Genomic DNA, 13,175 nt, shown 5'->3' on the forward strand with positions numbered 1-13,175 from the left:
CTTCAGTGTCCTCCAAATGTCCTGAGTATGCGATGATGTCATCAACAATAGTGAAAGAGAAAACTCCTTTACCTGTGTGTGCCCCCTCAAGCTGAAGCCACCTCACCCGATCAGTCTGCTGGCTCCACCTCACTGTCCCAATTAACCAAGATGCCCAGCAATTTAATTCCAAATGAGGTAATCCCATACCTCCTTCCCATTTAATCCAACACAGTGTACTAAATCCAATCTGTAGGCTTTTGCACTGTAAGATAAAACTGGAGAGCTATCCATTCAAAGCCTGAAAGGCCACTTGTGGAACCCAACAGTGAAAATGCTGAACCAGATATAACAGCCATGGCAGAACGTTCATTTTCACCAAATTCATTCTGTCATTCCCCCCCCCCCCCCCCCCCCCCCCCCAATGATAAGACCAATCCATGCACAACCTAAATATTGAAAAGATAAAACTACACAAATTTGGCACAATGCAGTGGGCATATGCCAGCACATCTCCAACACATATATCTCTGATTTATCAAAGTTAATCTAGTAACCTGACACTTTACCACATCCCTTAAGTATTGTATGAGATATACACCTGAAGTATCAAGCTGAGCCAAAAACAAACATCTGCATACGTACAGAGTTTATGCTCTACTCCCTCCGCTACAATCTTCTCTAATTGAACGTGAATCTCTTACGAGTTGTGCTACAGGCTCAGTGGCAAAATCGAACTGTGTGAGCAAAAGGGTGGCACCCTGTCTCCATTCCACAATGTATCTAGAATGGCACCAACAATGCCTCATTAATTAAAAGCCTAGCTCAAGGAGAGGTGTATAGAGCAGCTGTCTATCCCAGAAACTCATTTTGGAGGCTGGCCTTACACGAGAGAAAAATCAAATGGCCAGTGCATCCTATCAAATGCTGTTTTAGCGTTCAGCAACAACACCGCACCACAACATGTCCTTTTTCATCTATTTGTAGAATATTAAACAGACAGCAGGTGTTGTCTGTGACTGTCTGACCCTTAATGAACCCTGTCTGATCTTGGTGCACCAAGAAAGGGAGTAGAGCCTCCAGTCTGCCCTACAAAATTGTTACCAATACTTTCATGTTGACATTAAGCAAAAAAAATAGGATAATAAGCACTTCCTCTCATTTAAATCTGCAGACCTAAGACATTTAAATCAGATCTAAACACCTTTCTCTTTAATGATACCTATATATGACTCGTACATCTATTCCAGTGGTGACCTGAAGGGCACACTGTGAAACATCTATCCTTTTCCCCCTCTACTTTATCATAGATTGTAGTTCTTTTTCTCCCCTCCCTCTATCTGTCATCTACTCAGTCTACCTATATCCCCCCATACCCCAGATTTAGAAATGTGAGCTACTCGGATGGACTGCTGTACGAGCAATATAGCAAGCACCTAATAAACTTGGAAATTTGGCAGCATTGAGAGAGACATAACCAGCAGAAGAAAAGTGATAATACTCCTGTACAAGTAGTTGATGAAACCGCTTTTGTTCAGCTTTTTTTTTTATTATTTCTTTATTAATTTTTTTTTATAATTTACAAGATCAACTTATAAATGGCAATACAGCAGTAATTATTAAAGAGATTGCTATAATAATCAGTACAAACAGAAAATATCAAACATACCAAAACTTAGCATCCTCCAAAAAGCAAAAGATACATAATTAGAAATAATTTTAGCTTTCTTAGACCCCAATCCAGTTTAAAGGGGAGGAGCTGATTTAAGGAGAAAAAGAAAGGAAATATTTTAAGGATAAATGGCCTGGTTCTAAACCCCCAGCATTATATATTTTATACCTTAATTGCTCAAAACAAACTATCTGGGCAACTTTTTACTTTCTATGAACAATTTAAGCACCTCTGGCTCAAAAAGATGTATTTATTACCCAAGTATTTAATACAGCATTTACATGGGAATGCCAACAGAAACGTAGCTCCCATTGCTTTAACCTCTTCTCTATAAGTCAGAAAAGCTTTTCTGCGATCTTGTGTACATCTAATCACATCCGGAAAAATCCAGATTTTTTGTCCACAAAACGTTTTATGGGAATTTTTAAAATATAATCTTAATAAAGCATTCATGTCCTGTTCAAAGACAAATGACACCAAAAGGGTCTTTCGTGTGGATACCTCTGATATAGATTCTTCCAGCAAAGCAGATAGATCTTGTAAATTCAATTCAGAATTTCGGTTATTTTCAGTTGCATTTACCTTAGAATTCTTAGAGTCAGGCAGATAATAGATTTTGTTAATTGGTGGTATTGCAGTTTGGGGATATGCCAGGACTTCAAGCAAATATTTTTTCAGGAAATCAATTGGTGAGATTCCAATTGAAACAGGAAAATTTAAAATCCGCAGATTTAATCGTCTATTGTAATTTTCAAGATGTTCCAACTTTAAAGAAACTTTCATTTTATCCTTTATCAGGGCATCCGTTACCATTTTCAGAGAAGAAATTTCTGATTTCTGATTAGAAGATTCAGATTTAACATTTTCAAGAGCTGAAGTTAAAGAGTCTATTTTATTTACCAGTAAAGCCATTTCTTGTGAGGTTTTTGTAACCGCAACAGTAAGTTGTTGGATAGCTGACCAAATAGTTTGAAGAATAACCGCTTGTGGAGCAGACTGCTCCGTGTTCGTAACATCTGCTTCCTGGGGTAGAGCACCACCGTCTGAGGGCCTCTGGTCACCAACTTCCGGTTCCATTGTGTCCTCCTCACTCGTCTGAAGGATAGCAGGACAAAGCGGCGGATTAAGGTCCGGTGGGGACAAGGATGTCTCGATCCCTAAGGGAGATGTCGGTCCTTCGACAATTCCACAAGTAGGATCCCTCTCACCGGAGTTTACTGGGGTGCTGGAGACGAAACGCAGAAGCGTTTGCTGACCGGGGGTAGGTATTCGGGCCGGCGGTAGTAGACCCTTTACTACCCCCCTTCCTCTTAGTATGCGGCATGATAGCAAATGAGGGAAATAAGGTAAGCAGCAGAGTTTCAGCTCATGCTACCGCAAAGTCTCAAGCTAGATCCGCCATCTTGACTCCTCGTCTCTTTTGTTCAGCTTTTGAGGCTGTATCTTGCTAAGGACTTAGACTTGAAGCAGTTTAGAGGAAGGTGACAGAAATGGTTTGAGGTTTGTGCCTAAAGATGTATGAAAAGAGACTGGAAGACCTTAATTGGTAAATGTGACAAAACGATGTGTTTTTAAGCCTGTAACTTGTATTAATTATTCCTTGAAGTGTATTTCTCTAGTTTGGCCAGCAGGTGGTGCATGTTTATATTTAAAACTTAACAGAGGAATGACAGTTCCCATCTTTTAGTTAGCACATAGATAATACGAAGTGCCTGCAGTGATGTAACCAGCTATTTTCAAATGTTGTCCTGGGCTCTGATTGGCCTGGAGTTTGAAATTACCCAGGAGTACGGGCTTTTGCTTCAGTCTTAGCCAGGAAAAAAAGAGAGAGGGATCTTCTTGCTGAGGCTCGGTGAACAGTTATATGTACTGATCTTCAGGTACTTTTTAGATAGTTTTTAATTGATCCATCTTTCAGTTACCTGTTATTGTTTGCTGACTGCACTTTTTATGTTTCACTATTCAATATTTTTAATACAATAAACACTTTTTGGTTTGTTGCCTCTGCTGTCTGGACTAATAAAGAATCCTGGTGGTTTGTGTGTTGGGTCTGTGAATGTTTTCTGGGAACTGTGGACTTCTGGGAGTGTGGCCCCAATAACCTAGAAATCACTGGGATAATTTGAGAGTGGGAGACTCGTTCAGAGTCAGTTGCGACCCAGTCGTTGGGAGGAGGGTGCTAGTGTAGAGCATAAGCAGCAGGTGCATGTGGACCTGAGCTGTGCTGGGGACTAGACCCCTCTAAGTGGCCGTGGGGCACCAGGTGGGTGGCTAGGCATTTTGTGGACAGTACATATCTACGGAAAAAGAGGGATAGAGAAAATATGATCGTCATTTGAAAGGTGTTATTTACAAACAAACCTTTTTCAGAGATGGGAAGCAGTAGAAGTAGAGAACATGAATTGAGGTTGCAGGATGGTAGACTTAGGAGTAACACCAGGAAATACTTTTTCACAGATAGGGTGGTGGATGCCTTGAATGCCCTTCTGATGGAAGTGGTGGAGACAAAAACAGTGATGGAATTCAAAAATACATAGGTTAGATACAGAGGATCCCTAAATAGAAAGAGGATACTGTCAAAACAAAACTTAATGGCTGTGGTGTTATGATGGCAGAGTGGTGCTTAAATAGCCAACTCCAGGTAATGATCCAAGATGGCGTTTTGAAACGGAATGTGCGTTCAAGTGTCTCCTGACGCTAGTGAGACTCCTCGACTGGGTGGTATCCCCCATGAGCCCCGCGAGTTGGCTATGGGGAAAAGGAAAGCAAAAATCAACGTGCTCACCTCCACGAGCCGTTCCGTGTCCTCCACCATGAGACAGGCGACTCTAGACGAGATGGTGACCCGAACGCCGGGGCTTCAACGTGTGCTACGGTACCCAGGAAGAACGGGAACTTAGTACCGAGGGAGTTACATTGAGTCCTCCCTCGATTACAGCCCCCCCGAGACCCAGAGAAGAGATTGCTTCGGTGGAGCAGCAGTTTGGTACACCCGAAAGTGGAGGACTCCCTGCTGCTGCAAGAGGAGGCCCCGTAGCGACTTCTTCGCCTATGGGAACAGCTCGAGGACAGGATTTTATTTCCTTTCCTCTCAGGCACAGGAGAATCTCTCTGAGTTCCCGGAGGACAAAGACCGGCTGTAGTGACCCTTGATATTTTATGGGACGCAATACAGGGTCTGAATTCTACTCTCCAGCAGATATCTAACGCCACTCGTGGAGAAATGGCTGAAATTAAGCAAATTCAAGATTCCTGTACAGCCCAGCTCGAGATACATACAACTAAAATAGAGGTACTTGAAAATGATATACAAACTTTTAAAAATTTTTCCTTTTCCGTCTCTAAGGAAAAAAATATTCAAACCCGGAAGATTGAATACCTTGAAAACCAGATAAGGAGAAACAACTTAAGACTCTTGAATTTCCCAAGTCCCCATTGATATCAGCGTTAGAAATGTTTAAAAGATATCTTAAGGATGTTTTACATATTTCCCCGGAGAATATCCCGCCTATTACTAGGATTCAGTATATTTCTGGCATAAGAAATGTAGAAAATCCAGTCTTACCAAATCTAAATTTAACAGAATTCCTTGAGACGTCACTGGAGACTATTACAGAAGGACCACTATGATAGTGACGTTTGCACTTGAACTGGACCGAAATAATATACTTAAATTGTTTTTCAGCCATATTAAGGAAAGTTTTCTAGGAGCAAGAATACAAATGTTCCCAGACCTCTCTAGGGATACACAAAAGAGAAGGAAGGAATTTTTGCAATTGAAATTAAGGCTGCTAAATATAGGTGGAACCTTTCTTCTCATGTATCCCTGCAGATGTATTGTTTCGTTAAATTCCTCCAATTATATGTTTTTTGAACCTAGCAAACTATTAGAATTTATTTTGTCTAAAGAGTAGAATAAGACCTTAGTATACGAAGTACTATGTACCGGCTGCACCTTTGAGGAAACCCTTCCGTTTCTTTTTTCTTTTTTCCTTTATTCAAATGTATTTGAAATTAATTTACATAGTACTTGGATCCAATTTGTGGACAAAAATTAATAAGGTTTTTCTTATGATACAATTAGTCTTGATTTTTCTGAATTTCTTTATGTTTATGTTATCTCATGAATGTAAATTAAAATACATAAATAAAAAAATTAAAAAAAAAAAAAATAGCAACTCCAGTAGTTGAGAAGTAGAGCCAGTGCTGGGCAGACGTCTATGGTCTATCTTCTAAAATGGCAAAAATCAGGTCAAGGTTATACAGTAGATTCTGGTTAATTGGGACACCGTTTAATTGGGGTGGCCACATATTTGACCTAAAACCCGGAGAATGGAAACAAAGCACAGTTGTAAAAGTGCAACTGTTTTGCTTATTTGGGACAGTGTGCAGTTTGGGGCAATAGCGTATGTAAAACATCATCAATACGTCACCAGCCACTGAAATTTATATGGGCTACTACATTTGCGTGCACTTGCTGCTTCAGGGTGTGTCGTGTTCCATCTGTGCTCTGAAAAAATGCCAAGGAAAGATCTAACGCTCACAGACAAAATCGCCATGCTAGAGAAATTGAAAAAACAATAGTCAAACACCAGTCGGTGCCAACTGGCAGAGATTACAGGAGTGCCAAAATATTTATTTATTTATTTATTTATTGCACTTGTATCCCACATTTTCCCACCTATTTGCAGGCTCAATGTGGCTTACAAAGACCTGTTATGGCATCGCCATTCCAGGGTAAAAAGATACAATTGGTGTTACAAAGATATCAAGGATGACAAAAGGATTTAATCAAGCAGTTATAGAAGGAAGACATTCAGAATAAGGGTGGAATGGTGATGTGTTATAGTTAGTTATTCATTGGGTTTCTTGAAAAGTTATGTCTTAGTTCTTTTCTTAAATGAAAAGATGTGTTACAGTTAGAGGTTGTGTTGTGTATTGTTGTTCCAGAATGATTAGTGCATATTTTACTCATAGCAGGTAGTTTGTGATGCTTCTTATGACTATGGGAATTGAGTTCCACCATTTTGAGCATAGGTAGCTAAATCCCTCCTTTTGGTGGACTTATATAGTATGTTTTTGCAGCTGGGCAGGTGAACTAGTAGGTAACCTCTGGTTCCTTGGTTTGTATTTCTTGGTGATAGTTGGATCATGTCTAGCATGTAGTCCGGTGACATGCCAAACAGTGTTTTGAAGATGTTTGTACTAGTTTTGAAAAATAGTCTGGCCTTGATCAGGAGCCAGTGTAGCATTGTGAGTAGTGGAGTTGCTCTATCATATTTCAGCTTTTTGAATATCAATCTCGCTGCTGTGTTTTGGACAGTTCAACGATTGTAGTAGGTTTTCTTTGCAGCCTATGTATGCTGCATTACAGTAGTCTAGTTGGGACAATATCAGCGTCTGTACGATAAAATGGAATGAATGTCTGGGGAAATAGTCTCTGATTCGTCTCAGTTTCCATAGTGTTTTGAAGCTTTTTGTCAGAGGGTAAATGGCCTTTGAGAACATGTATTCTATGTGTTCAGTTAAACGTTTGATGAACCAATCTGGTGGGTTTTCCATCATGTAGTTTGGGCAGCTGTCTAGTAGGCAATTGGCATGTGCATATTTTGTCAGTAGTTCTTTAACTGATCTGGCTGTTGGTATCTTGAAGGAGGACCAGATTCTGTCTGCCTTGATGTGGTCCTCGTTGATTTCACATTCGTGTAGGAAATCTGAGTGGTGTTTGTGTTGCATCTAACTTTGATCTTATATTTTTTCCTCAAAATACTTCTGCTGTTGGTGGTTTTTCATTTGATGTTGGCAAAGCTTCTGTGTTCAGTAAGTTTTCATTAGTTCATACATTTTTTTCATGTTTATCTCTTCTGGGCACACACATGTGCTGTAGTATTCTGCTTTGGCTCTTTTTATGATGTGTTTGTACTTGCTTATGACTTTCCTTCATGTGGTTTTGTTCATGTCTTTGTTTTTGGACCATTTTCTTTCCAGTTTCCTGCACAGTTTTTTCATCTCTAACAGTTTCTTGCTGAACCAGGGGCGCAGTTGTCGTTTCCTCTTTGTTTTCATTTTCAGTGGTGCTATTTTGTTTAGTGTTTCCACTTAGTTTGCCCCTGTTTCTCATGAATTAATGTTACATAAGAGTAGCCATACTGGGCCAGATCAATGGTCCATGTAGCCCAGTATCCTGTTTTCCAAACAGTGGCCAAGCCAGGTCAGAAGTACCTCAGAAACCCAAATCGTGGCAACACTCCATACTACAAATCCTAGGGCAAGCAGTTGCTTCCCATGTCTGTCTCAATAGCAGACTATGGACTTTTCCTCCAAGAATGTGTCCAAACCTTTTTTAAACCCAGATACACTAACCACTGTTACCATATCCTCTGGCAAAGAATTCCAGAGCTTAACTATTCGTTGAGTGAAAAAATATTTCCTCCTGTTAGTTTTAAAAGTATTTCCATGTAACTTCTTTGAGTGTCCACTAGCCTTTGTACTTTTTGAAAGAGTAAAAAAAATTGATGCGCTTCTACTTGTTCTACACCACTCAGGATTTTGTAGACCTCAGTCATATCTCCCTTCATCCTTCTCTTTTCCAAGCTGAAGAGCCCAAACCTCTTTAGCCTTTCCTCATACGAGAGGAGTTCCATCCCCTTTATCATTTTGGTCACTCTTTTTTGAAACTTTTCTGATTCCACTATATCTTTTTTGAGATACAGCGAACCGAATGGAACGCAATACTCAAGGTGCGGATGCACTATGGAGCGATACAAAGGCAATATAGTATTTTCAGTCTTATTCACCATCCCTTTCTTAATAATTCCTAGCATTCTGTTTGCATTTTTGGCCGCTGCCTCATACTGAGCAGAAGATTTCATCGTATATCTACAACGACATCCAGATCTTTTTCTTGAGGTGTGACCCCCAAGGTGGAACCTAGCATCAGGTAACTGTGATTCGGATTATTCTTCCCAATGTGCATCACTTTGCATTTGTCCACATTAAATTTCATCTACCATTTGAATGCCCAGTCTTCCAGTTTCCTAAGGTCTTCCTGCAATATTTCACAGTCTGCGTGTGTTTTAACTACCTTGAATAGTTTTATATCATCTGCAAATTTAATCACCTCACTCATTCCGATTTCCATATAATTTATAAATATGTAAAATAGCACCGGTCCTAGTACAGATCCCTGCAGCACTCCACTGTTCACCCTCCTCCATTGAGAGAAATGACTATTTAATGTTAGTGGATATTGTGTTTGTTTGGTCATTCATCACTGTTGACCAGAAGCAGTGGTTGTCCACTTTTCCTCTGGTTAGGGCAGTGTGTGGTGTCCTCAGTTCTCTGTTTTTGCAGTTCTCTTTCCATTGAAGTGTGAAGGTGAGTTTGTTATGGTCTAACCATGGCACTTTTTCCCAGTTACGATTCTCTATTATATTGTTCTTTGAAGGTGTCTGTGTCCTTGGAGTATAGAATTCTAATTTCTGAGTTAATGACCATAAACTGATGACCAGACTGCACCAGATTTATATTTGGGGGCGAATTGGGAGCCCAAAACATAAGCATTGCCTTCAATAGCCTTAACTTTGATATAGGATATTGAGAAGGTGAAGGCAGTACCGGCTGTCCTATAAAAGGAGTGAAGTTGGCTTTAAGCTGCTTTTCTCAGGTTCCATCTGCTGTCCGGGGGACATAACTCACTAATCTGGACTGGTCTGGCAGGTGTCAAGGAAAGACTGTTTAACAGGTATGGCAAAATTTCCCCAAAGAAGCCAATGCTGGCTTTAGCAGTGTTCTAACTGTACCACAGGGAGCCCCACACTGGTGGACTTTGGGCTCCTTTATTTATTTATTTATTTATTTATTTATTTATTTATTTATTTGTGTTAAAGGCTTATTAACCGCCTTTATGAAGACATTCACCCAAGTCAGTGTACAGCAGGTACAACTTGACATAAAGCACAATTTTGTTAACAGCATAACAATAGTAAAATGGCCAGATAATAACATAAATTCAATCAATGAGTTAAACTTAAAGGTGGCAGATTGAATCCTAGCAATAGGCCTAACATGAAACAATATCTGAAATATAAACATTAACAACACTGTAAAACAGTCACATAACAGAAATTGATAAATATCAGCAGAATATGAATGATTCCATAATAAACAGTATGGAAAAAAACATTTATAAAACATAGATACGATACGATCTCAGCACAGTGCAAATGAAACACCTTTTTTAAAAATTTATTTACGCAAATTAAAGTTTACAAAGACAAAAAACATATTTTGAAAGAAAAGCTGCCTGGATATATGCATAAACAATACAGTAAAATAAAAGAAAATAAAGTTACAAGTATGAACCTAAATAGTCCTTAAGGTCAGAATCCAAGATAGTATTTCCAAGGGAAGTTGGATTAAGAAAAGATAACCAGGAAAGACAGGTTAACCTTCCCAAAACATCTTTTGGCTAACAAAGTAACTGAAATAGAGCCTGAACTACACTGTGAATTCAAAAAGCAGCGCAATTGAAGAGGTTCAAAAAATACATATTTCTTATCCTTAAAATGAACACATTTACAAGGAAAATTGAGCTGGAAATGGTCTCCCAAAGATAGTACTACTTGCCTCATCCCCAAGAACTTTTTTCTCCTTTCCTGAGCCCATTTTGAAACATCAGGAAAAATCTGAACTTTTCCACCTAAAAAGTTGGGTTGAGATTTCTGAAGGTATAGGCTCAGCAAGGCATCTTTATTTGATAAAAAGACAAATGAAACAAACAGTTTAGTTTTCATTTTAATTTCGTCCACCATTTGTTCAATCAATGTTGAAATGTCCAAACTATCTGATGATATATCCTGAGTGACTGCTTTTCCTGCACCTCCTGAATTTGATGGAATGGTCAAGGCATAACTTTTGAACAGGTGGGAAATATTTCTCAGTATACTTAAAAATCTCCTTCAGGAACCTATTAAACATATCCCTAGGTGATATAAGTCTTGAATATGGGAAATTAAGTATTCTGAAGTTTAGATTCCTTTTCCAAATTTTCCACCTTATCTCCCACAAACTGAACCTGATTATCCTGTATCTTGGTCACCACAGATTCCAACTGAGTTTGCTTAGATACAAGAGTCAATTCAACCTTTAGCTTCTCTAATTTGCACAGCATTATTCAAGGAAACTGATACAAAAGAAATCCAAACCTGATGCAGAGTTTCAAGAGCTGTCCAGAATGGATCCAGTGATATCTCCTGCAATGGCTGAAGAGCGGTAGCACATAGGACAACTTCTTCTGAAGTACAGCCAGATGAAGAAATGTCTTCCACTGGAGCTTCCACCAACACCTTGCCCAGGAGTCGCTGGTTCTTCTCCCACTAAACCAGCAGCAGTAATCTTCCCCAACACTTCCATCGATGATGGCTGCTACCCCACCAATTCCTCTAACCCGCTTCCTCCGAGGTCAAATACTGGTACACACCTCATCAGGTCGCGGGACAGGAGGGGTTGCTGGTCCCACCAGGCTGAGCGAAGGCACGCTGTCCAGTCCGAGGCTGTTCCCTGCCCCGGAAGCTGAAATGTCCAATATTGAGGAAGGTGTAACAAAGGCTGTAATGGAGGCTTGCCAAAGAAGAGGAGACTCCAGCTTTGGGAGAGCAAGATCTCTTCGATATGATCTCAAGCGAACCACCAGGTAAAATGAAAAAATTCAGCAGTAAAAAAAACAGGAGTTGAAAAAAATTCAGCAGTAGAAAACGAGAGTTCTACAAACAAGCAGTCTGTCATGCTGCCATCTTGGATGACCTCAAATGAAACACCTTAATACGCACCTATTAGAATATTCAAATAACTTAGATATGATGCTGATGCTGTTTGTACAAAAATTAAATATCTTAATAGGTATCTGAGGGTGCTAGTGCAGTTGCGATATATAGACAGGGAAAGATGGGTAGTAAAAAGTAATTAGCATAAATAGATGAGTGTCTAAACTGAAGGTAAATTATATGTACCGTTAAATGAGATATGAGAAAATAGTTTGTGTTACAGAATGTGCAGCACAGCTAGTCCAGTTCCAGAGTGAGTGGATAGTCTGTAGAAGTAGTCTTGAGTTCAGAGCAGCACCTCTGAGAGTGAGTTCTAGAATGTGGGGGCTGCTCCCAAGAAGGCTCACTGGCAGGTATCACATTGTGCAATTTCTTTTCACTAGAATATGTTGTTTGTAGTGAGAGGACCTTAGAGGCCTCAAAGTTGTATAGATGGTTAACTTATTCTTTAGATACTCTGTCGCATTTTATTTATTTATTTATTTATTTATTTATTTATTTATTTATTTATTTTTAGATTTTGTCTGAAGACCTTCAAAATCAAAGGTAGTTTTAAATTTGGAACTATAAGGTACTAGTAGCCAGTGGCGTAGGCAGAAATTTTTAACAGGGGGTGCACCCCTGGGCCTCTCTGTGCTGTGCCTTGTCTGCCCTGTTTCCACCCCCCCCCCCCCCCCCCAGTACCTTAAAATCACTTTGCTTCGCTCCATTTTTTGCCCAGCTGGCGGCAGTGGCACTCATAGGCTGCCTGCGCCAAGGCTTCCTCTGTGAACTGTCCCGATCTTCACAAAACAGGAAGTTGCATCACAAGGGGCAGGACGGTTCACAGAGAAAGTCCTGTTGCAGGCCACAGGCAGCCTATGAGTGCCTCTGCTCAGGCGAAGACTAGAGGGAGATGAGATTTAAAGCACAGGTAGGGAGGGGTGGTCTGATGGGGTGCATACGCAACACTCACACCTGGAATAAATACGGCACTGCTGGTAACCTGTGTAGTTTTTGCAGGAAGGGTATGATGATGTAACACTACTTGCAGTCCTTTAACAATTTTGCTGCAGCCATTCTGTATTAGTTGGAGCTAGTGCAACCTGTTTTGGTTTGACCAATGTACAGGGCTTTTTAGTAATCTAGTCGTGATGCAGCACTGTGTTTAGACTCATTTTTTCAATATATGGAGAAAGATTTTATAGTTGCCACATGTAGTAGATTCCTTACCTGTGATTTTAGGGTGCTCTATAATTCCCAAACTGTGCTTTGAAATCAGGTACCTGTCCACTTGTGTTCGGAACCTACAGAATCTCTTTTGCTTGTGTTCAGGCAGTTTGTTGCTTTTTTGCCCATTTCTGAGTTGCTGTTAGACTGTCAGTTTGCTCAAAGTTGTGGTTAGATCTGTTTTAATGGATATGAATAGTTTCACATCATCGGCATAGAGTGAATTCCTTCAAAAAGGCGGTTAATAAATAAATATAGAATTTTGTGTCCATCATCCAAATCAAGTGAGCTGAAAGCTTGAGGTAGATATTAAATAAAATAAACGGTATGGATCCCTGTGGTACCCTGCAGTTCAGTGCTAAGGTGATGAAGTGCCCTTGGCCCCAGAGTGTGATGTCAGACACTCTGGGGCCGAGTGTCTGAAGGAACCTGTGTTGGGTAAGAATTGATAACCTTCAGCCAGCCACGCTCTAGCTTACAACTGGGATATA

General features: G+C 40.0%; 1 protein-coding gene across 1 annotated transcript in view; it reads left to right on the forward strand.

The window, feature by feature from the left end:
• The window catches only part of LOC115480407 (eIF-2-alpha kinase activator GCN1-like), a 130,620-nt gene that overhangs the window by 91,825 nt on the left and 25,620 nt on the right, over window positions 1-13,175 (forward strand). The gene's annotated exons all lie outside the window — the stretch shown is intronic.

This window comes from Microcaecilia unicolor, chromosome 11 (genome assembly GCF_901765095.1).
Source record: "Microcaecilia unicolor chromosome 11, aMicUni1.1, whole genome shotgun sequence".
Taxonomy (NCBI): domain Eukaryota; kingdom Metazoa; phylum Chordata; class Amphibia; order Gymnophiona; family Siphonopidae; genus Microcaecilia; species Microcaecilia unicolor.